Here is a 23,619-nt window from a genome sequence, read left to right as displayed (position 1 = left end):
ACCAAGGCCATCCAACGCGTGGCCGCCGCGGTCACGCTTGGCCAGCACATGCTGCGGCACTAGCGACCTACGCTCAGAATAATGGCAGTGCCTGCCGCGACGATGACGGCGACACCACCCTGGCATGGAGTAGCAACTCGCCCACCAGCGACGTCTCCTCCCTAGAGTCGACCGTCATCAGCGAGAGTGAGCTGGCCTACTACTTTGACGGTGACGGCGTGCTCAGCTTCAACGAGTCCTAAGGTCATGATGAACGTGTGCAGCAGCAGCATGCGTGCAGAAGTAGCAGCAGCATGCGTGCGTGCTCCAAACGCCTACTACAAATAAGGACACTTACGTTATTTTGCAAGCTAACATCGTTACATGTGAAAATAGACGGTAGTGCTATTTACAGAAGAAAATTCGACTTTACCAGATAAGAAAGTTCAAAATTCTTAGCGTCAAACATGAAAAAGACTGGTTTGATTCAACCTCAAACCGCCTCCGCTCCCGAATCCGGCTGCGGCTGCTCGCCGCTGAGGGTCCCGTCGCTGGTCGGCACCGCCGCTCGACCACGGAGGCACGGACTGCTGCCAGCGCATAAGAGGGAGAGAGGCCTGGCCGTGTGGCGGGGCTTGTGGTGCGCCGCCCCTTTCCCTTCGCTTCGATGTCCGCCGTGACCGTGCGCACGCTCCTCTTGGAGGCGACGGAGCGGGGTGTTGGCGTTCTCGGCGTGCTCGCCGCCGCAGACCCGCACCTGAGTGGCCGAGTGCCCGAGTGCGCGTACGAGTTCAAGCAGGGTTGCAGGCCACGTCCTGAATTCCTGATGAAGCATTCGGCTTTGTAAGGTGCACTGAATTCCTGGAAATTACGATATCACGGTGAATTCGATTGTCTCTTTCCCCTATCTTACTGATTTCGCGTGCATCTACATGACCATTCTCTAGGAGGTGAAACAGTGTGTTGCCATTTTACTCGTTAATTGATGCGGCTGATTTTCTTGCAAAAAAGGTACTCTCTATGCCCAAAAAAATAACAATTACAAGTTTGAACCAAGTCAAACTTTATGAAAAAAATGATATCAACATTTATATCTCTAGATAGATTTACCATAAAAATAAATTCTATGATTGATCTAATAATATTTATTCGGTATATAAATGTTAGTAACTTTTTTTTATAAATCTGGACAACTTAAAATTGTTTGACTCATTGAAAAACGAGAAGAGTAGTTGATGCATGAAAACATATACTAGCAATAACAGTGACCAGAGTTCAGTTTTCTTCTTCAAGCACTGAATGTTGGGTGCTGTAAGTGTAACTCTTTTTCGTTCAAAATAAATGTAACTCTTTGTTCCCAACAAATGGGACGACAGGGGAGTGTTCTCACTGGAACTCTAAACACACAATGAGAGTTCAAAGGCTCTTGCATTTGCAAAAGTATGAAAAACTTAGTGTTTCTAACATTCACAGGTGCTGGAAAGATGCTTTGTAACCTGTTTACTGCTCCTAACCAGTGCACCCTTCAAAAATCTCCATTAATACTGTTGCCGAACCTTCCTGGATCTCTCAAAGTGCACCTGATAAGCTGGGATAACCCTGTTGCACACCGCTCATCTCACCACCTCACGACGCTGAGGGTCTTCCACTTTCCAGTGCTGCTGGTTATAGTAAGTTGTGTCGAACTGGCAGCAAAACTTGACACTGTTGGAAGGATGGCTGAAGCAACAGCCAAGCATGCCGATCCTTGTGCTTAGGCATGAAAGCACAGGTCCCCATGAAAAGTCTACATTTGTCTCCATATACCGATCAATGAGTTCTCTGTGCTCTTGTGCCCATGAGTGCCCTAATAGCTCACTCAGCTGCAAACTCTCCATTTGTTTGTCAACGAAATGCAGATTGTTCATCAGGAAGAAGCACTGTAAATCTCCAGAGCCATAGACCTGAGCTGCTCTGAAGAGCATGGATTCTAAGCAGGTAATCAGATTTTGCACAATATGGTCCAGTGAGTCCATGCTCGTGTCCTTACCATCGTTATGAGCAACGATAGCACTGACAGAGATGTGGTGATGCAACAATAGCCTGACGTAATTCATGACATACCGAGTCACTTCATCGACAGCTCCACCTTTTGGCATGCTCCTGGAAGCACGGCTCTGAATCAAAACTTTTAGCTCGCAAAGCATATGGATCGCAGCTTCCCTCAGCTCATACGTTGTGATGCTGAAATCTTCAGGATTCCATTGCAATATGGCAAAGAATTCAGCATTGAGTACCTTGTGCAGACGCAGCACAACAAAGAGCTTGTCAGGCGACAATTGTAGCTTGGTGATCTCATCCGCAAAGACAACAAGGCAAAGTGCGTATGACCACGCAAGTGTGCATTGGACCACGGCCTTGATGTGAATCTCCTGCACCATGGCGTCAATCTCATTCTGCACCTTGTGCCACTGCCATGCTGCAGCTTTGTGATCGCCGGCTCCGATGCGGTTGATCGTCTGATCGATGTTTCTGCAGATGTTGGCATCAGCATCGGCAGATCCAACATAGCTGCTGACGGATATGGACGTCAAAGAATCGAGTGTGCTGGTGGGGAACACAAGAGATGCGCCACTTGAGATTGGGGATGCCTCCATGCTTTAGGGGTGAGCAGCACTATTTGGTTTATGCAGCTGCTGCATTTAACTTTGTTGCTTGGAGGGCAGAGGTGTGTTCAGTGGTGACATTGGAAATTTAGTGACTCCGCGTGACAATAAACTCATAGCTTGTTGAGTTAAGGGACTCCGCGTTGTAACAAAGTCAGAGTTTGTTGTGTCCACTGAATCGAGCTACTTACCAACAATCCAGGCCAGGCAAGTCTTTGAAAGTGAAGGCCGTTGGTTCCACTATTTGAGAGGTTGTTTCTGTGAAAGAACACATTTGACAAGGAGAGCCCTTGTCAACATGTCTAGGCACTTAGCGTTGAGTCATTTTGTCATCTGGCTCCACTGTTTTTTCCCCTCTCCTCGTAGGCTGCAACTGGAGCTATATGGAAGATACAATGCATCGCTGTTGAGTTGGATGAAGATATGATGACCCTTCAGGTAATTCTGATATCCCCTTTGATCAATATATGCAAAACTGCAAAGTCTGCATAGAATATGCTACCATGTCAAAGTACGAGGCATAATCCTCACGGCCCGTCAAAGTGATGCAGGCCAGGGACTATGACATGATTAGTAGTTGAGAAAACAGAGGTGCAGGCCGGCCTGCTATGGTGAGCAGCCAAGTCAAGGCCTGGCTACAGGTGCAAGGACATGCCTCGTTCAGATTCGGAAGCCAAGATCAAGAACCCAGGGATACCAGGTTTGCAAGGTTCTATTGTATCCTGGATTGTGCCGAGCGGAGCGGCGGCCGGCGGCCGGCGGCCGGAGCAGCCGGCTGGACTGGACGGCCGCTTCACCCTGCTCCACTAGCCGCCTGGGCGGCTTCGCGTTCCGCCGGCGCCGAATTTTGAAGCCGCGAAGGAGGGCAGTTCTGTTCTTCTTGGGGACACTGTACGGCGTGGAGCGGAAGCCCAACGTGCTTGGGCTAGTGAGCGCATGGTTCAAGCCGCTACGATGGGCTGCACGGAGAAGGGAGATGGCCAGATGGACTTGGGTTCCGTCTTGCGATCGCCGCCCATTCATCAAGACTGCCAACTCTTTTGGCAGGACTTTGAGCAGCTCAAGCGAATTATATTTCACGGTAAATCATGTTCATGTACAGTATATATAATGCTAGCAAAGTATATTCCATAGTAAATCATGTACGTAATATAAAAGTTTTAAATATCTCAAAAAATTGCAGAAAAGAAACACATGCTCAAAAGCACATGGTAAAAGTAAAACCGCATGGTAAAATCCCGACAGCTCTGTTCTCTGTTTGTTCATTTCTTGATTATTGCCCATGACATGCCCCTTTCAAAAAATAAACCGACAGGTCATCTGCAAGAAGAGGCTGCTCGGCTGATGAGAGCAACTTCTTCTAGATCTGTGAGTGTCTCTCTGAGCAGTAGCTATCGATCTTACAGTCGTGGGACAACGGTATCACTGTTTATTTTTGTTATATCGCTACACCCAATACTAGTCCATTTGGTAACAGTTTACTTCTGTTTCTTTACACCCATCTATCTTGAAGAATTCCGTGTGATCCTGATTATTGTTCTGTCACTTTCTTTTTTTTTCCCAATGATTTGTCTTCAAAACAATAATGTAACGCCTGTGTGCCTCTAATCTAAAACCATGCGGTGAAGTAGGGTTATTTCTTTCTTCATCTCCGAGACCAATGGGCTACTTAAAGACCTAAACTTGTTGTCATTCTTGTGGTTTTAAAAGGGTTTGAGTTCCACAATAGCATTGACCGCCCCTTAGCAGAGTGTGTACATAAACTAAGAAAGAGCTACTTCTTTATTGGGTGGACCTTCAGTTTTCAAACCACTATGGCCCGTTCGCTTCGCTGAAAAAACAAGCCGAAACACTGTTCTGACTGAGAAAAAAATACTAGTTCGACTAAAAAAGACGGATTATAAGAGAAACGAACATGGCCTAGTCTAATCATGTACACCAAACATCAAGGTCCAATGACGCAAGCTACAGATATTTTCTCCAATAATCCCCTGATGCCTGCCTCTCAGAGTCAAAGAATGATTGAAAGACCTCAATGATTCGTAGGACGTTCCAAACCCACAAGCAAGGCATAATAATCTGCATCATAAGCCCCAACTGTCCACGACTCACATACAAGCTAGCTACACGCCACCGGACACAAGAAGTAGCAGCAGCGAGCAGCATGCACCGCACCACCACTGCACAAAAGAAGCCTATAAAAAATTGCTCAACCATCCATCTATAATACATACAGAAGGACACAGCGATTAGGCTAGCAGGTCTTGCTCCGCTAATCGCCACATTAGCGGCAGGCCATCTTGTCTTTGATTGTGCTTTCCCTCTCCCGCACGCTAACCCACCCGGCAACAGTGTTGACCCGACCCGAGCGCCCTAATCATGCAGCCCACGCCGCTTTTTGATCAGTCCCGGCTTGCTAATCCGCATTATTTTACGCCGACATGACACCATGGCTATGCCTGCCGGGATCGGAGAGCTCTCGTCTGCTGCTCGCCTGTGAACGCGCGACAGGGTAGGTGCCGAAAGGCTCCTGCGGATGTATTGTAGCTGCTGTAGGGGCAGACGTCAAATGGCTCCACTATCGTACTTAGCCATAGCAGGGGCAGACGTCAAAGTCAGCCCTGCTGTCATATCTAACCACTGTAACATCATGGCAGCCAGACATGTCTATGCACTAGGATTAGATGGGGAGAGTTGTATGAATAGCTTCCCGCTGCGACTTAGTAAAGAGAATGAGTTCAGTTTTGCCATCTCCACTATAGAGCTCCGGTCAACGCTGATGCTTGTGTTGTGTGTGTGCGCTCTATTATCTCTCCCTTCTTCTACCTCTAGCCATAGTTTGTGGTCGGCAATGCCCCAGGAGTGGTCGGCTCACCCGTTCCGAAGATTCAGAGGCCAACAAGTGGTATCGGAGCCGAACAAGCGTCATCGCCGGACTAACCATTGGCGATGACGGACGGTTTGGAGATGGACGACAGCAGCGGCGCTGCTGTGGCTGTCCAACCACGATAGGAGGTCGTTGTGCGCACGATGCGGGAGATCAGCGGCACTAGTTGGTCGACGCTGACTCGCACCAACTATAGCGAGTGGGCGGTGACCATGAAGGTCATGCTCAGAGCCCGACGGCTCTGGAATGCTGTTGACAAGGGCACTAGCAATGAAGAAGACGATATGTCAGCGTTGGAGGTTATCCTCGCTGCTGTGTCAGTGGAGTACATGGAGCCGTTGGGGGCGAAAAGCTCTGCTAAGGAGGCGTAGAAGGCCATTGCGGCGATGCGCGTCGGTTTCAACCGCGCAAAGAAGGCGACGGCCCAGCTGCTGAAGCAGGAGTACGCCAACCTCAAGTTCAAGGATGATGAATTGGTGGGGGACTTCTCCCTCCGCCTGTAGACGCTCATCAGCAAGCTGAGGAGCCACGGCGTCACCATCGGTGAAGAAGAGGCGGTCTCCAAGTAACTCCACTCCGTACCGATGAAGTACATCTAGATCGCTTTTTTCTATAGAGACGATGCTGGACTTATCCACCCTCACCATTGAGGATGTGACAAATCATCTGCGGGCAGTGGACGAGTGCATGGAGCAGGCCACAATAACGATGGATAGCGGCAAGCTGCTGCTGACAGAGGAGGAGTGGGCTGCCCAAAGGAAGAAGTCTGGAGAAGCCTCCTCCAGCCACGGTGGCGATGGCAAGCGCTGCGGCAAGGCTTCTTCGGAGAAGAAGAAGAAGGTCGACCCCAATACCTACCGGCGCTATAGGAAGATGGGCCATTGGGCAAAGGAGTGCCCAAATTACAAGCAGGAGAAGAAGGTTAAGGCTCATCTGGCGTAGGCTGATGATGATGATGAGGCCACTCTCCTGATGACGACGTTCTGTGCACTGCACGACGTTGAGGCCAAGGAGAAGGGAGAGGTGACGACGGTAAAAGGGCACGGCAAGGCTTTGAAGGCTGTCCACCTCGACGAACCGCGCGCCTAAGTCCATCTCGGATGTGTGGGCGATGGACAGGAGCAGCGGTGGTGCCTGAACTCCGGCGTCAGCAACCACATGACGGGCTCCAATGAAGCCTTCTCCGAGCTCGACGGCAACGTGACCGGCACGGTAAAGTTCGGTGACGGCTCAAGGGTGGCGATCCCAGGGGGAGGCACCGTCATCTTCAGGTGCCAGAACAACGAGCACCGCGCGCTAACGGATGTATATTATATCCCGCAGCTGCGTTCAAGCATCATCATTGGCCAGCCAGATAAGCGTGGCAGTGAGGTACTGATCAAGGACAGCGTCCTCAGGATCAGGGACCGGGAGCAGTGGCTTCTTAGCAAGGTGAAGAGATCCTGGAATCGGTTGTACCTACTCGACCTCAAGGTGGAGCAGCCCATCTGCTTGGCTGCACGGCGCATGGAGGAGCCGTGGTTGTGGCATGTCTGGTATGGATATCTCAGCTTCGACGCTCTTGGTTGGCTGGAGAAGATGGTGACTGGGCTGCCTCACATCGAGTACGCAGGCGAGCTGTGTGACAGCTGCCTGGCCAGGAAGCAAAGAAGGTTGTCGTTCCCGAAGATGGTGAAGTACCGCGCGGCAGAGACCATCGAGTTGGACTGTAGCCGCTACAGGGGCAGGCGCCGAACGGCTTCCCTTCGCACTGTAGCCACAACAGAGGCAGGCACCAAAGTCCGCCCTGCTGTCACATCTAGTCACTGTAGAAGCATGACAGTCTGACATGCCTGTGCACTAGGATTAGATGAGTAGAGTTGTATGAATAGCTTCCCACTACGACTCAGTAAAGAGAGCGAGTTTAGTTTTGCCATCTCCTCTGCAGAGCTCCGAACAACGCTGGTGCTTGTGTTATGTGTGTACGCTCTGTTCTCCCTTCGTTCTTTTATCTCTAGTTACAGTGTGCGGTCGGCAACGTCCTAAGAGTGATCGGCTCACCCGTTCCGAAGATCGGGCCAACATCGTCGTCGACTCTGGCTCGGAGCAGCTGCCGGCCGCTGACTAGCGGTAGACTCGCTGGATACTAACCGGCCCCGGCCGTATACGGCTAAAAATACCAATAAGGTTGCTGTCCGGGAACTGCAAAGTGCCCTGTGCACAGTCACCATTGTCGGAAACGACGTCTCTTCCGTCGTCTCTTGTTGTCTAGGACGTATCGCTTAAATTTATCGGTCGATTTATCAGCTAAAATTTATAGTATTTTTTTTCTCATAGTAAATCAGCTTCAGCCGGCTTAAATTTATCGGTCGGTTTATCAGCTAAAATTTATAGTATTTTTTTCTCATAGTAAATCAGCTTCAGCCGGTTTTCATACCAACTGAATAGTGACTGTTTCTTATCAGAGAACATGCACAAGGGAAAACCTCTTTTTCTGTAAAAGTATCTGTTCCTATATATGCTAGTTGTTGAGTGCTGCCATGCTGGGAATTTCTGGAGATACTGTGTCTGTATGTGCGAGGACTCAAGAGCAGGCATCTGTTCTGTTCTTCAGTAGATCGAGAGCATCTGTGCTGCTGTGGCCCGATATGATCTGCACCTAATAGTCGATCTTCAGCTAGGTTGCTTTCAGAATTTATACCTCCGGGCCACTACTTCCACGGCTGGAAGGAAGAAGCAGAGAAGGAATTGGCACCCAATTCCGTGCTGTGACTTCAAAAATTGGCATGTTCTGGGCAAGGATTTCAACGTGTGCGATCTACAATTAAGCCTGTCACCGAACTCATGATTATTGCAATGACAAGACATTTCCAGACACGACATTTATATGTATACACTACTATGTGCGAAGCACATCGAGTATATATTTGTGGTACAGTTTTAGGAATTCGGATGCAAGAAGTAGGTGATGTTAGGTGATTAGGCCCGGGATCTATATGCACGGGTAGCTGCCCTTGTTCTTTTCCACGCTTGTTCAGCATGGAAAACACAGAGTCGCCACATGCAGACAGATGGCACATGGTCCTGATAAGTCCTGCTGACACAACCGGGAGATCGATCGATTTTAGCATTTCATTCCGTGACTAAGCCTGGCTTTTATATTCATCAATTATGCTACGGCCGACGTGGACAGGGGGCTGGATGCAGCACCGATCCGACTGTATACGCTTTACCTGCTGGCAGGCAGGGGTTGCTTTCGGGACAGGACTTGTGATGCCCTCTGATTACGCGGTCAAAATTTAACAGCTCAACCCTGATGTCAGAGCGAGCTGTGTCAAATTCCAGTCACAGACGCGCTTGGCTTCTCCCGTTTGTTGCTACTGCAACGGTGATTTGTAAAGCCTTAATCTTTGCGAGTCTGTCTGGAACCTAATCCAGTTTCGTACAAAAAGCGTCTGGTCATTTCTGGATTAACAATGCGCTTTTTTGGCGTCACCGATCTGAATCGAGCACTCGAGGTTAGTTAACAGACGACAAGCTGCTCCAACAGTAGTGCATTATATTGCTTGCTTGGTCCTGCACTGCACCTACAGCAGCTAGCAGCAGTTGCTGTTGTATTGTGATTCTACTCTCTTGTTGTTTAACTTATCAGGGGACGATTAATTAGTTGCTCAGTGTGTACTGCATCTGCTTAGATCAGTCAGGCGTCCATTTGCATGCAATGCAAACCCCCAATGCGTGTGTTGTTGACAGCTCCGAATTTAACAGCTCCTGGCTTTTTTTAAGCTATCTTTTTGTTTTGGGCAGCTGATAGATGGTTTCCATACATTGCATGGTTATGAAGAGTAGTTCGTATAAGCACATCACTATAGTCTGTAGCACTGTGTGGTTTGTTTGTCCCCATTCCTGGAACGTGCAAATGTCAGGGAAACAAAGCTGTGACTGTGAAATCATTCATCTCTGCACACTTCACTAGTAATAATAACTTTCATCATTCTCTCTTTTTTTTCTTTCTGAAAATTGGAGCAGTGCTGAACTGCTGGCTGATATGCCGGTATCATGGGGTGCTCCTTTATCTGTTTCCCTTTTTTTTCTTTACAGAGAATAAAAGCCTGCAGCGGAGGCATTTGTAATCATAGTTACCATCTCTTCTCTCTCCGTTCAGGAGAACGAAATCATGCACATGGACTGAATTTCTTGGATGCACCCATCGTGTATCTGTCTGGGATTTGTTTTTTCTCCAGTTGGTTTGTGAGGCTGTACTGGCACCTACCTGAATCTGCTGAAGAAAAACCTACAGCCTGTTCACTTGCTTGTATCTGACTTATAAGCCATAACTTATTAGTCAACGAACAAATTTTTTCTCTCACACTAAACCAGCCAACGATACTTTCAGCCATGGCTTATAAGTCAAACCAGCCCAAACAAACAGGGCGCTGACCAATAGGATCACATATACTGTACGGCAACAGTTTCATAACTCCTCTCCGCCATCAGCAAAGCCCGGCACTGATCCTGAATCATCCGTTTGCTTGCTAGTAAAAAAGGGTCGTGTCACTGAAACCAATCACCAGTTGCTCGTTCTGCTGATCCTGAGGTTTTCTTTTTCCATTGCGTTCTTGAAGCATCGAGAGTGCTTGCTTTGTTTCCATCAACAGCTCCGCATTGACCTAACCATGGAGGTAGCTACGTTGCTCGTCGTTCTTTCAAACATCGTTCTGTTCGTGCTCGCCAATAATCCAAGTCATCACACATTCACACTGATAGATGGCCCCAATAATATCTGTTACGTTCTTCGTCACGGAACAAATCAGCCAACTAACAGTGTTTTCCTCTCACAACAAATCAGAATAAGCCAAATTTCAGCATGAACAGGCAGCGTCAACAGCAGCAGCTCATCGCCAGAGGATGAGGATCGGAGCCCCCTGATCGAGCGAGCGCGTTATCACTCGTCTAATCATGGTCGTCACGATCTCCCTGATGCGTCCGCTGAATTATTTTAGGGGGACGTGACACCATGGCGGTGGCGGTGCGCCCCCGACGGGTGCGTGTATATGCGCGTCTGCGTCTCTCGCGTGCTCTCACCATCAGATGCGCACACATCCACGTCACTGAAATGTCGAGCACAGTGTGCTCATGTCAGTATGTCACAATTCACAAAGGGTGCAGCCAAAGTAACGGGGGAACGAATGAGATCGAGGACAGCAGTTATTTTCTTCCAGTTCCAGGGTAGTAGGTGCTGCAGATCAAGTTTGGCCTCTTGTTTTAGCCATTTTAATCGCATGTTTAAGGTTTAACCCCGCTGCCTCGACGTCGCATTAATTAAGATTGTTATCCTAGAGTAGCCATGACATGGGCGGATGGGCCTATATAGCCATGGATACGTACAACCGAATAGTACTGCAGCTTCATCATCCGTTGCTGTCAGAATTTACCCTTCCAAAGTATTCGGGGCAGGTTCAGTTCTATGCTCAGACTGACATCGTCTTCCATTTGTTTAGCCGTTCTGTTAGATATGAGGGCATCAGGTTTTGAATTGAACATATCAAATGTCCTGGTATGCAAGCATAGAAAGATCTTAGACCCAACATGTCTCCCATATATATATATAGAATTGGAGCTGTGTTTTTACATGAACTGTACTCTAGTCTGGAGATCGCATACGGTATACCTCCTGTGTTTTTACAATGTTATGGCTTTGCATGAGTGAGTTGGAACCGATCAGAGAGAGGTTGTGGTGGTAGTGTCAGCTAGCACATCGCAAGGACTGGTCAGAAGTCATCACCTTAGCTTCAGGTTATACATATACTCTACAAAAAAATTGTGGAGTCTTCTGATTAGTTACTTGTGTCTGGAAGCTAGTCCTTATCATGATTGGGTTTGATGCGTATGAAATATACGCCCTGTTCGTTTGGCTTATAAGCCGTACTCAAATAGTATTTTTCTCTCACAACAAATCAATCAACAGGACTTTCAGCCATGACTTATCAGCCAAACGAACGGGGCAATATACATGGAACAATAGATTAGTAGTTTGTGTTCAACGCTTAATTTTCAGCTTCATTAAGCGGGTCTGTACGACGTATCTGTATTTGTACTAAGTGGAGCGGCAGCTTTGTACTATTCTTCATCAGCCAGTTGTGAATGATCCTCACAGCAACACCGATGGATCGGCTGTGTTTTTTTTTCTTTCCCAAGTTATCCAAACCCTCCCTCGACCATTTATTTTTTTGGTGCGTATCATTGTCTTTCCAATTTCAATTACGACAGTTCCTCTCCTCTCATCTTGACAGATTATTTCGCATCGTGCAGTCTAAGCAAGTACTACAGACACCGCATATATTTTCCACGTCATCCATAGAAGATAGAACCATCATCCATTAATTCCTCTCGATTAACCTTCATAATCTCTTCAAGCAAGCTAAGGGTTCAGAGTCCAGAGGCTTGTATTATTCGTCAGAGCCACTGAAATTAAAGCCTGCATTTGTTAAAGCATGCAGTGGTTAGCGCTAATCAATAGTTAAGTCATGTCACTGCAGGCAGATAAGCACGGGCATGGTGGAGCAGATGCAGGCACGCATTTCTGCTGCCGTTCCCACAGTTTCTGAAGCAGTGTCCGGGCGTGAGGAATTAGGTCAGCAAAGCAAAAGCACAGCTACTAGTCTTCTCCTCCCCTGTTCCTTTAGATTCTCTTTCCCTCTCTCTTGAGGAAAGAAGCACCAAGCTGCCTGCTGCATCTGTTTGTTACACTGTTTCATGTTTCATTTGTATATGTACGTGAGAGTGAATTGGCATGAAGATGGAGCTAATTAATTAAAGTAAAGTAGTGCAAGGGCGGCCTGATTAATCTATCTATGCACAACTGCACACAGCTGCTACAGCTAACTCGTGCAACCACGTGCTAAACTAGTGCTGCTCCGATCCAATCCGATCCTTGGTTGATGGCAGAGGCACACAGATCCTCAAAACTCTTCCAAAATAGTATAAAAGATGCCGTTTTGGATCCTTTGATGGCTGTCAAACAACAACAACAATCACGAACCTAGAACCGGCTTAGTGGCTTACTAACAGAGAGTCAGAGAAGCAGAGAACAATCATAGCTTCATCAAACAGACACATGCAGCATGCCTATTGGCTGGATATGAAAACCTTAAACCATCATGATCATGTTAACCTCATAGACAGTCATCATAGACATGTTCGTGTTATAGCCTCCGGCCCAATAATTATACCTGGATGGTCTCCTTTTCAAGCCATGGAGACGTCATGTCTAATCAGACGAGATCGATGCGTGCCCTAATCGCTGGCGCTGGCGCTGGCGCTGGCCGTGTCAATCCACTTATTAAAAGCACAGTGACAGTAATGCCGGCGCCTCCAAAGCGCTGGCCGCCATGACCTCTCGCTCTCACAGGCAATGTAACATGAACCCCACGTTCACCACCTTTGCAAGTATCCTCCTCTCTGGTCTCTACCCCTGGTCTGCTCTGTTTTCCACGCTGATCTGACGCCGATGATTTAACAAAAAGGGCTTGTCTCCTCCTAAGATTGTGGGGTGGAGCTATAGCTAGCGGTGATATATATCATCTCGTTGCTTGCATTTGCATATATAGACCGGCCATGCCTGCTATAGTTATATATAAATCTCTCCTCCCTATTAATAAACACCTCTTTTAGGTAATCTTGGCTGGCTATAATGACCGTCCAAAACCTAATTTGGAGCGTCATTAGGTTGCGGTTTCAAGAGTTGGTCTTTGCAGATTGTGGTAGGTTGGCTTCCATATGCAGCCTTCTCCTGCTTTTTCTGTATGGCTGGCCCCTCATGAAAGCATAGGTTGCCACGGTTTTCAGGGCTTTTTCGCAGGGGACATGAAAGCAACATTCTTGGACATGTCCACCATTCCAACTCTTGCAAGTTACCTTGACGATCCGTCATGTGTGTTTTAGTGCCACACTAGATTTAATTGCAATAGAATACGATGTGCAACAATGGATTAGCTTCACATTTATTGGGAAAATAAAATAAAATGGGCCCGAGCATGGTATTAAAAAATCAGGCGTCTTTTTCGACGATAATGCTTGGTCGAGGGCGTGCGGACGAACGGACGGACCCCGACCCGCCCGCGTGGCGCGTCCCCGCCACACCGCCCATGTATCGCAATCCACCGTCCCAGCCCGACACCAGACGCTGTCTCCCAGCGTTAAGTGGCTCGCGCCCCTCCCAATGTGTTCTCCTTCCCCATCCATTCTCACATCCCAGACCTAGCTAGAGGCTAGTGCCTGGACCGGTATACCTAGGAGCTGAGTCCTAGGTGTGGCGGCCGGCGGGGGCTAGCGAAGCGTGGCGTCGTGGGCGGGATCCAGTTATCTGAGGCCATTGTTGTAACACCTCTGGTGTTACGAGCTCGTTTAGCACCGCGATTTAGGTCTAAGAAAAATTTCCGAAGCGAGTTTCTCGGATTTTTTATTTAAAACATACTTGAAGTGATAAGGGAATTATATGTGACTCCGTTTTGTGAACTCAAATAAACGCCCAAGTTAAATTACTCAGTGCGTAGAAATATTTAGGAATTTTCGACAACAATTCTGGCAAATAAATAGCGAACGGTTTGTTCTACTAGATTAAGCATGAAAAACAACTTTTTATAAATAAATAAAATCCATTAATAAATAGAACGATATATATATAGTTTTTTAATCTAATTTAAATTCAAGCTTTGCTAAAATCTCCTTGTGCCTAGATGTTGTTAATTGTCTAAATTAGTAAACCGATAGAAATATCTAAAGGTATATAAATATATATACTCACGTGTTTATTTTGATAAGCACGCTCTGATGAAAAGCTTTGGTCTAGTGACGCTGAAAAGCTTTGGTCTAGTGACGCGTTTATGTTTTTACGTATAGACTCGTTTCAGTCCTTATGATGATTGGTAACGTACCCGCGACAGCTGCCCGTCTGGCCGCCTTATAAATTTAACGTGATTGGTGTGAAAGCACGTAATAACGAGATAGCGCAGCAGCTCTACATGCTTCATTTACTTTTCCTGGCACGGCGTACAGCGTACTCGCCTTGCTATGCAATTATGCACCGTCTTGTCTCCCGTCATGGCTCTGCACCCTGACGCGTCGTTTTGCCTGCGCCCTTGTCATTCTCTCCATCGCTTGCATCGTGTCCGAAATTATTAATGGAAGCGCATGGCCCTGTCATGCCACGTCTCGCTAAGCGCCACCGTTTGTCTGCTTGTTCCGTCGCTTCACTCTGCGGCACCATGAATGCCTCTGTTGCCTCTATCTGCCTTGCTCGTCTTTGTCCGCCTTGATTTCTTTTGTCTGCCTCCGCTAGTCCTTGCCTGCCTCTGCTGTCTCCGTGGCTGGCGAACAAAGCTCCAAGTCACCGAGTTCCCACGCCTCTGCCTCATTCTGCCTTGCTGGTCTCTGCCTGCTTTAATTGTTTTGTCTGCCTCTGCCAGGCCTAGGCCAGACTTGCTTCTTTCCCCCTCCTTTTTCCTCTTCGCTGCCTCTTTCATGCTGCAGCAACCGTAGCACACGCCATGGCCGCGCCGCTGTTGCCAGCCCGAACGTCGAGCCCTGCGAAGCTCTCTGCTCCGCCGCCGTTGCACCTTCCGCGTCGTTGCTGCGCCTCCCGTCGCCGTCGTGAGCGCGCGTGCCCTACGGCCGCGCCGGACCTCCGACTTCACGGCATTGCCTCTTCCGAGCGCCTCCTCCGCGGTCCACGCGCCGCGGCCGTGCCGGCGCTCTACCATCGTCCGCGCCGCCTCATCCCCGTTGTCGCGCCCTCTGCGCTGCCCCTCCTGTCTTGCCGCGCTGCTCCACCTCCGTCGTTGTTGTGCATGTGCCAACCACCCGCCAGGTCCGTGACCGCCGACGTCGCCCGCCCATCGTTTCCCTTCGCGCGTGCGCGAGTGCGTGGATCCCACGGTCGTGCTGGAGCGTTGTCCCTTTTGCGCTCCTTCCCTAGCCCCTTCACATCCCCACAGCGCCACAACCGTAGCGCCATCATCCGCCGCTACCCGTCGCACCGCGCCGTCTGGTGCCGGCCTTCCCCGCGCGAGCGCACGCGTACCCAGTCCCGCGCTAGGCCCGCTGCTCCTTGGCCATGCCCGTGCCCGCAGCGCTGCCCTGCTGGCTCCACGGCGCCTCCTCCGCCATCGTCCGCGCTAGGCGCAACCGCCTGGCTGTCGGCCAACCATAGTTGCTCGCCTCCAGCTGCTGGCCTCGGCGAGTCGGCGCACGCTATGCCCGCCGGTGCCGAGGAGCTTGCTTCACTGGCCATCGTGCCCGCAGCAACCTAGATGAGCCGTTCCTGCCGCCGGCCGGTGCTCCGCTGCCTGTCCTCTGCTTTTGAGGATGAAGAGAAGGGTATGAATCCAAGTAAAAATTTTGTACAGGGTTCTCGGTGCAAAATACGTGACCCAAGTGAATAGTGCTGATGTACTGTTGGATGATTTGTTAGAAGTTTAGGGGCCTCTTCGCAAATGTGCCATCGCCAGACCGCGTGGGCTGGATTGCTGGGCTGTGGCCTGCCTCTCGCTTGGGCCGTCCGCGCGTTGCTGCTTTCCGCTTGGGCAGCCGGTCGGGCGCGCTTGTGGGTCGTCCGTCTGCCGCTTGGGTCGCGCGCCCGCTAGGGGCTGCTAGGCCGCTGTGCCGCGTTGGGCCGTGCTCGCCCGCTTGGGGCATGCGCTGTGCGACTAGGCCGCGCATCCGCTGAGCTGATTTGATGGCCACTGGCCTTTTGTTTTTAAAATATTTAGCTAATTTAGTTTCGGAAATAAACTTGTAAAATCGATATAAATTTGCGTAGTTGTACAAAAATTATGAAACCAATTTTGTTAGTCTCGTAAAATTATGATCTACCTGTTAGAATATTTTGTTCACATTGTTTGATAATATTCTTGGAAGCTATATAATTAATTTAAGATACTTAATATTGTAAAAATATAAACTTATAGGAATTGTTGTGATAAATTAGTAATAGTGTTGGATCTAAAATTTTTACAGTGGGCTCCTAGCAATATTAGGTACTCACTATAATTTTTGTAGCTCCATAATAATTAGTTTGCTAGATAGATAATGATGCCCTATTTCGAATAATGAGTAAATCGATAGAACGAAATAAAGAAACAACTTGGGTTTGTATAACTAAAATATTTGTTGAAAAATAATATCTTAACTGACGACGTGGATACGTAGTCTAAGTACGGTTGTCGTTAGAACTAGCTCATTAACTTGAAAGGTGTAAATCGTATTTCTACGAGTCACAATTGCAGTTGATTAATTACATCTTTACATTGCATCACATTGCATATCATAATAGGGACGTCGATGGATCGCGGAGTCATCAGGAGTTACTGGAGAATGGTACTTTTGGAGATCGTGTCGCCATGATGAAAAACTGACTTCTAATTAAATCTTACCCAGGCAAGCCCCGGTGGAAAACCTCTACTTTTCTGTACTTTAAATTATATTTGTGTATTATGTTTTTAGGAGTTGAATGAAACTCACTTACATATATATATCTTCATCCTATGAGTCTTACTAGTATGACAGGATCGTATAGATTGCTATACTACAAGACTCCAGTAGAAGTCGAGTGATTGTCTATCACTAGCGAGAGATAGAAATTATATTACTGTAATATTATCACTTGGAAAAAATATAAACGGTGAAAAGGAAAATGGTGACCGGACAAGGATATGGTTTGGGTATTGGTGGGTGTAAGAGGTTGTGTCCTACGGCCAACGGGACATAGCCTGGTTACACTACTTTCCCTATCCATGTCGGTTAAAGACCGGCCATTGCATAAGGCTCTAGGCAAGTCACAGACTTATTATCCTGAGTCCATACTTGGGTATGGGTGCTTGGAAGACTTGTTAGTCTCTTGTCATGGTTCTGGCTCTTTCTGGACCGACTGTCATGGTAATTTTTGGGTTAGGAGGTCCTTGCACCGCACTGAGTCTGGGACTTAGGGGCGGGGGCTTGGAGTCCCAGTTTGGATGGGGGCCTAGACCCCATGACAAGAGGGTAGTGGGTTGGTCCTGTTTGTGCCTGGGTACAAGCGGGGCATGTGTTTTCGGGGTACCCAGCTGGGGGCATTGATTCGTGAATCACCGAGCAATCCGGTATGGCTTGTCTATGGTTTAACATCGTAGTAAGAACTGGAAGATGAAAGATGGAAAAGAAAATCTAATTGCTTACCACCCGCTTGAAGGTAGCACATGTGCTTACATAGAATGGTTAGTTAATGAACTAATTGAAAGGTCCTTGTTTGGTTTTGGTAATTGAGTGACAACTTAGGTGGACTAATTATGTTTATGTGAGATACACAGGTGATTAGTCCACAGGTACATGTGTGTGAGCAACATATGCCATGAAGGTGAAAATGGCTTGGAGATGTTGCAAAGCTCACACATGTGATGATGAAGGAGCTTAAATGCACATGAAACATGACATTGAGTCATGTGATCAAGGTGGAGAAGATCAAGACAAGACTTGGCTTGATGGACCGGTTGCAAGCGTGAATGGTAAGTTGAAGGCTTTGGAGTGATGGACCGCGTGGCGGTGAAGCTTGAGCAAGACTTGGCGCCGATGGACGATGGCAACGGTGAAGAGCAAGTAGAGTCAAGATCGATGAACCAATATGATCATGTGATGATATGAAGTGGATCATATCATTGTTGATCGTGTTGGTGCATGTGTTGCATCGACATTGAAGGAGATGGAATAGAATGCGCAAGGCAAAGGTATAACCTAGGGCATTTCATTTCACCGGTCATAGATGTGTAGAGAAGTTTATGACCGGGTTTAGGATAGATGGTCGTACTATCAAGAGGGGCAAACTTATTTGCATATCGGTCATCTAGTGCTACTCGAGTGATCTAACTTTATATTGTCGCTAGGATCGAGTGACGTGGCAAGTTGAGTGGCTAACATCCTTTGGGAAATGATTGTGAAAATGCTAACACACATACACATGGTGGTGTACACTTGGTGGTGTTGGCACATTTACAAAGAAGGTGGTGTTTGCAGGGGCGGGATTCGGCGCTTTCGGGAAAATGGAATGCCTATTTTCTATTGCGCCGGATGCAAATTCTTATGGTTAGCACACTTGAGCAAGGGTGAAGAGAATGGAGAAGATGCTGGCGTCGGTCAACTGACCGGACGCTGGATCTGAATGCACCGGACGCTGACAGGCTGCATCCGATCGCGCTAACGTGGAGTGTAGCAGTCGCTGGAGTGTGACCGAACGCTGGCTGTGTCCGATCGCGTTCGACCGGACGCGTCCGGTCATGCTCGGGAGCTTACTGGAAACGACCGGACGCTGAGGGTCCAGCGTCCGGTCAGTTGAAGCTGCTGCGTCTGGTCATGTCAAGTGACCATTGGAACCGGGACACGTGGTCGTCTATGGGCGACCGGACGCTGAGGTCCAGCGTCCGGTCAATACGACCGGAGCGTCCGGTCGACCCGACCGTTGCCCAGTGAAGGGATAACGGCTAGTTTAGCCCTTGGGGCTATAAATAGAAGTGGCCCTCGGCCATGGCTGGTGAGGAGCACCTCAAGGGACTTAGTGTCCATGCTTGTGAGTGCTTAGGAGCCCTCCATCACACACATACTTGATAGTGATCATTCGATTGTGTGAGTGAGCGATTCTAGTGCGATTGCATCGTGAGGTTGCATCGAATGGCACTAGGTGATCGAGTTGCAAGCCGGTGGTGCTTGTTACTCTTGGAGGTTGCCACCTCCTAGACGGCTTGGTGGCGGTCTCCGTCGAAGCCCGCAAGAAGCTTGTGCGGCGCTCCAGAGAAGAGCTTGTGAGGGGCATTGTGCTCGCCCCGCGGGAGTCGCGAAGAGCAACTTTAGTAAAGTGTGTCATTGAGCTACCCTCACTCAAGGGGTAGGTTCTTGCGGCGCCCGACGTGCGGGCTTAGCGGGTGATGCTAATTAGCCACCGAACCACCAAGTGAGCGGTCGACACAACGGGGACTAGCGTGTTGGCAAACACGTGAACCTCGGGAGAAAAATCATCGTGTCAACCTTGTTCTTCCCGTTGGTTTGCATCCCCGTTACACAAGCTTGCGTTTACTTTCATATACATTAAGCTTGTGTTGTTGCTCTTGTAATTAGATAGCTTGTGTAGCTTGCTAATTACCTTCTTGCTTGTGTAGCATAGAAGTAGCTCCCTTGCGTGGCTAATTTGGTTTTAGTAACCTTGTTAGTCACATTGCTTAGTTTGTGTAGCTAAGTATTTGCGCTCTCTAATTAGGCATTGGTTGCCTTGTTATTGAGCATTGCTAGTGAGCTTAGTTAGCTTTGTGCTTTTGCTTACTAGCATGTGTAGGAGCTCCCTTGTCACTTAAAGTACTAGTGGCATAGGTTTGTGTAACCTTGCTTCTAGAATTGTTTAGGAGAGCTCTAGCTAGCCTGGCACCTTTATTGCTTAATTGTTATCTTTACAAGGTGCTAGTGAACATATATAGTGGGATGTAGTCTTGGCTAGACCGTTAGTTTAAATTCCGCATTTGTATCGGTTAGCCGACGTGATTAAGTTTTAGAAAAGACTATTCATCCCCCCTCTAGTCGCCATCTCGACCCTTCACTAATGCACTGCTAATAAAAATCGAATATAAGGACACACTTTTAGTAATGCTCCTACAAATGCAATAAACCCACCAGCCAGATAGCCTTGCATATCCTTGAAGTCTTTTCTTTCCTCCTGTCGGGTAAGTCTTGCTGAGTATATTTGAGTACTAAGGGTTTTATTCCCCCTGTTGCAGGTGACAGGTGGATGCTAGAGCTGACCCTTTATGTGGATTCCTCTTAGTGGGCTCAGAGAGGATTCCTTCACACTGTGATTATAGTCTTTATTTATAATTCTTACTAAATATTTTTATAAATGAAAGTTTTATAATCTATTGTCCTAGTTACTTATCAATGCTTCATCATGCCATGAATAGTTGTTTATTTCTGCTGTAATTCTGATCACATGGTTATATTCCGCTGTCAATTTAAATTATTCATAACTCTGATAATTTGATTATATTCCGCTGTTATAACAACAAATATTATACTCTGATGTTGTATTAAAAGTGATGTAAGAAATGGTTAAGAATGATGTAAGCTTTATTCTCTCATTTGTGATCCTGGTGGAAAAATGTGAATTTTCGGGTTCTCTCCTGTGGTGTGCCTGGCATAACTGTGTAATTTAGTGTTCTCCCTTAAGTGCTTAGTGTCTAATGGAAGACGAGCACTCCTAGGAGACATTAGATTAGACGGTTCTGCCACAATTGCCGAGGTTCGTGCCACCGATGAGCTTCACACCGGTGATCTCCGCGCCACTCTGTGGCATCGAGCTCCACGCCGGTGTCGAGCTCCGTATGTTTCATGCGTTTTAGATGTATGTTTTAAAATGTTTCAGAGGTATGTTACAAGTGTTTCATATAGATGTTGCAAAAGTAGATCGGGATATTGCATATGTTGCAGTGGTTGTACACGTATGTTGCAAGCTTTTGTTCCTAATGTTTCATCTGTTTTTCCAGACGTATATTGCAAGTGTGTTTATTTAGATGTTGCATATGTTTATCACATATATTGCAAGTGTTTTATCTGGATGTTGCATATGTTTTTAATAATAGTTTTTAGGTGTTTTGCAAGTGTTTCTGATGCATGTTTCAAGTAAGTGTTTTATCTGTCTTTAGATGTATGTTGCAAGTGTTGCATCTGGATGTTTTAAAAGTAGATCGGGTGTTGCATCTCCATCCTCGCATTCTGCTGTCTCGCCTCAATGTATCCTTCTTCTCCCGGCGTCGGCTAGGCATCCGTTGCCCCCTCCCCCTCCCCGTCTTCTCGATACCGATGACGTTCAGTGAAATGGCGCGCGAAACGGCCTATAGGCGCGGGTGTTCGGATGGCCGAGCACTAGCGAGCCTGTTTTTCCGAACATGCATGAGCACATATTTCGTTAAGACAAGAGACGAGAAAAACGATCACACACGTGCCCAAGCTAGACCAACTCAGTTAGCACCAAGCACAACCGGGTAATTACACTTAAGTAAACGAAATATAACCTACGACTAGTAACGAAATTACTCATTTTGAACCCAACAGAAAGCGATTGCAACCTATGGTAGCTTGAACCCACCTAGCTTCATCCTTGACCTTCAATGACATGGTACTAGCTGTGTACTAAGGGCTTGTTTGGATGAGTTAAGGCTAATTACTAGTTGAACTAAAAGTTAGCTAAATTAGTTGAAGTTGAGTGGCTAGTTGGCTAACAACTAGTTAAAGACTTGACTAAAAAATTAGCCTTCTAATTTAGAGGACTAAAACTAATTTTTAGCTAGCGCAATTAGCCTCTGTATCAAACATGTCATAAATCCACTCAAATACTCATCGATTTCTGTTCTTCTAGAGTAACCAAGCCACCAAGATGACAAGACAATCGAAGCCCTTACACCCCGACTTGTCAATCCATTTCCTACTCTGCAACCACCAAGTAGCAAAGTGTACTACTAGAATCCGACGTCATTCCTTGCAAGCATAGTGTCCATAACGTTTTTTTTTATTTTAACACTTTTCGATAACTAATTTTAAATCTAACGCTGCAAGTTTTTTTTTAAACTAACACTTTTGGCGGCGTCTATTGCCCTGGCGCGGCTAAATGCTCATGCCAAGCCATGCATGGTGGCGCGGCAGAGGTTTGACATGGCGACGATCGGTTTCGGTGACCGTTGACGTGGCAGCTCTTGCTGCGCCACCGACCTTAGCGCGGCAGTGCCGCGCCTTGATCCGTGGCGTGGCAGAGCCGAATAAATACCGCGCCCAGTCTCGCCTGCCTGAGCAACAAGCCCGCCTGGCCGCCGCGCCCGCCGCCCGGCCGACGGTACCTGAACGGTTTAATCCGAACGCATCGCGCCGATAGTGGGAGTTATTCTAAGTATTGCTTGACGTAAAATCAATAGTAGATTTGTTTCTGTCATTTGTTGATTTTTTTCATGGCCGAATAGAGAATTTGATAAGCCAATGATTTGTTTTTCGTCTTTCATAATACGGTTAACCACCAATTTAACTAATCGATTATGAAAAATTGCCACCGACGTCGAGATACGCCGGGACTGCCGGTTCCCGAACTAGTTGGTACTTAATCTTGCCGGCAGTGCTGCCGCGACGCAAAGAAACGAATATGAAACAGATAAATAAAGTTCGTGCGCAAGTTGACAAGCTGTCACATAATATTTTCATTGTTTTGATATAAGTTTGACATAACATAACCAAATAACCCCGCAAGTTTCGAACACCAATATTCGTTTGACCTAACAAACTAAGACCCAGGAGTGTAAGGATCCTTCGGACGCCTCTGTCTCTTCGGATTTGTTGGCAACACATTGGGAGTGTAGCCAACATGGGTATGGTCACGTCGACGGTGCGTACGGCTCGTACCCTGCAAGTATATGATACGCACGATTACTTATAATTCTTTATGATCGTTGGTTCATGGAGCCTACGTATTTAAATAAACTATCTTTGATATTACCTGTGAGGCTCATTGGGTACTAAGCGGGGCACCACCTAGCTGAGACATGCCGATCTCGTGCTGCGACCAATCGTCCCACTGGTCGTGCTGTCTGCGGAAGCCCGGGGGGTCGTCGTCATCGTCGTCCTTATCATCCTCGGTTGCAGGGCCCTTCCTAATGCTATGATGTGGTGGTGTACGCACCACGGAAGTGGCACCCGACCGCGCCAAAGTCATCGGCTGAGAAGAGCCGGCTCGTGTCCTCAAAGAGGCTGAAGACGTGCCACCCGACCGCACCGGAAGTGGCGGTTCCTCATAAGGAGTGTTCATGCAGCTCAGCTTCTGAGCTAGCTTCTTGTAGCTCTTCTTCACCTTCTGCATAAATAGACCGTTAAAGTTAGTACATTACCCAAACGCATATACACTAAAGAAACATTTTCAGAATGGACAAGTTTATGTTACCTCCACAAAAGCCACTGAGAACGTCCTGGCCCCTGACCTCTAGACTCAGTGAAGCCAGAACGCTGCTTCGTTGGACAGCATTGACAATTGTGTCGCCTGGGTACAGAAATATGGTTGGACAGTTTTAGTACACATACTTAATA

At 47.6% G+C, this 23,619-nt stretch overlaps 1 pseudogene; it reads right to left on the bottom strand.

Moving 5' to 3' along the window:
• Positions 1–1,517: 1,517 nt before the first annotated feature.
• LOC136455530 (exocyst complex component EXO70A1-like) lies at positions 1,518–23,251 on the bottom strand (annotated as a pseudogene).
• Positions 23,252–23,619: the final 368 nt, after the last annotated feature.

This window comes from Miscanthus floridulus, chromosome 5, assembly GCF_019320115.1.
Source record: "Miscanthus floridulus cultivar M001 chromosome 5, ASM1932011v1, whole genome shotgun sequence".
NCBI lineage: Eukaryota > Viridiplantae > Streptophyta > Magnoliopsida > Poales > Poaceae > Miscanthus > Miscanthus floridulus.
The sequence above is the reverse complement of the archived record's forward strand: the minus strand, read 5'-3'. Positions and strand labels throughout refer to the sequence as shown.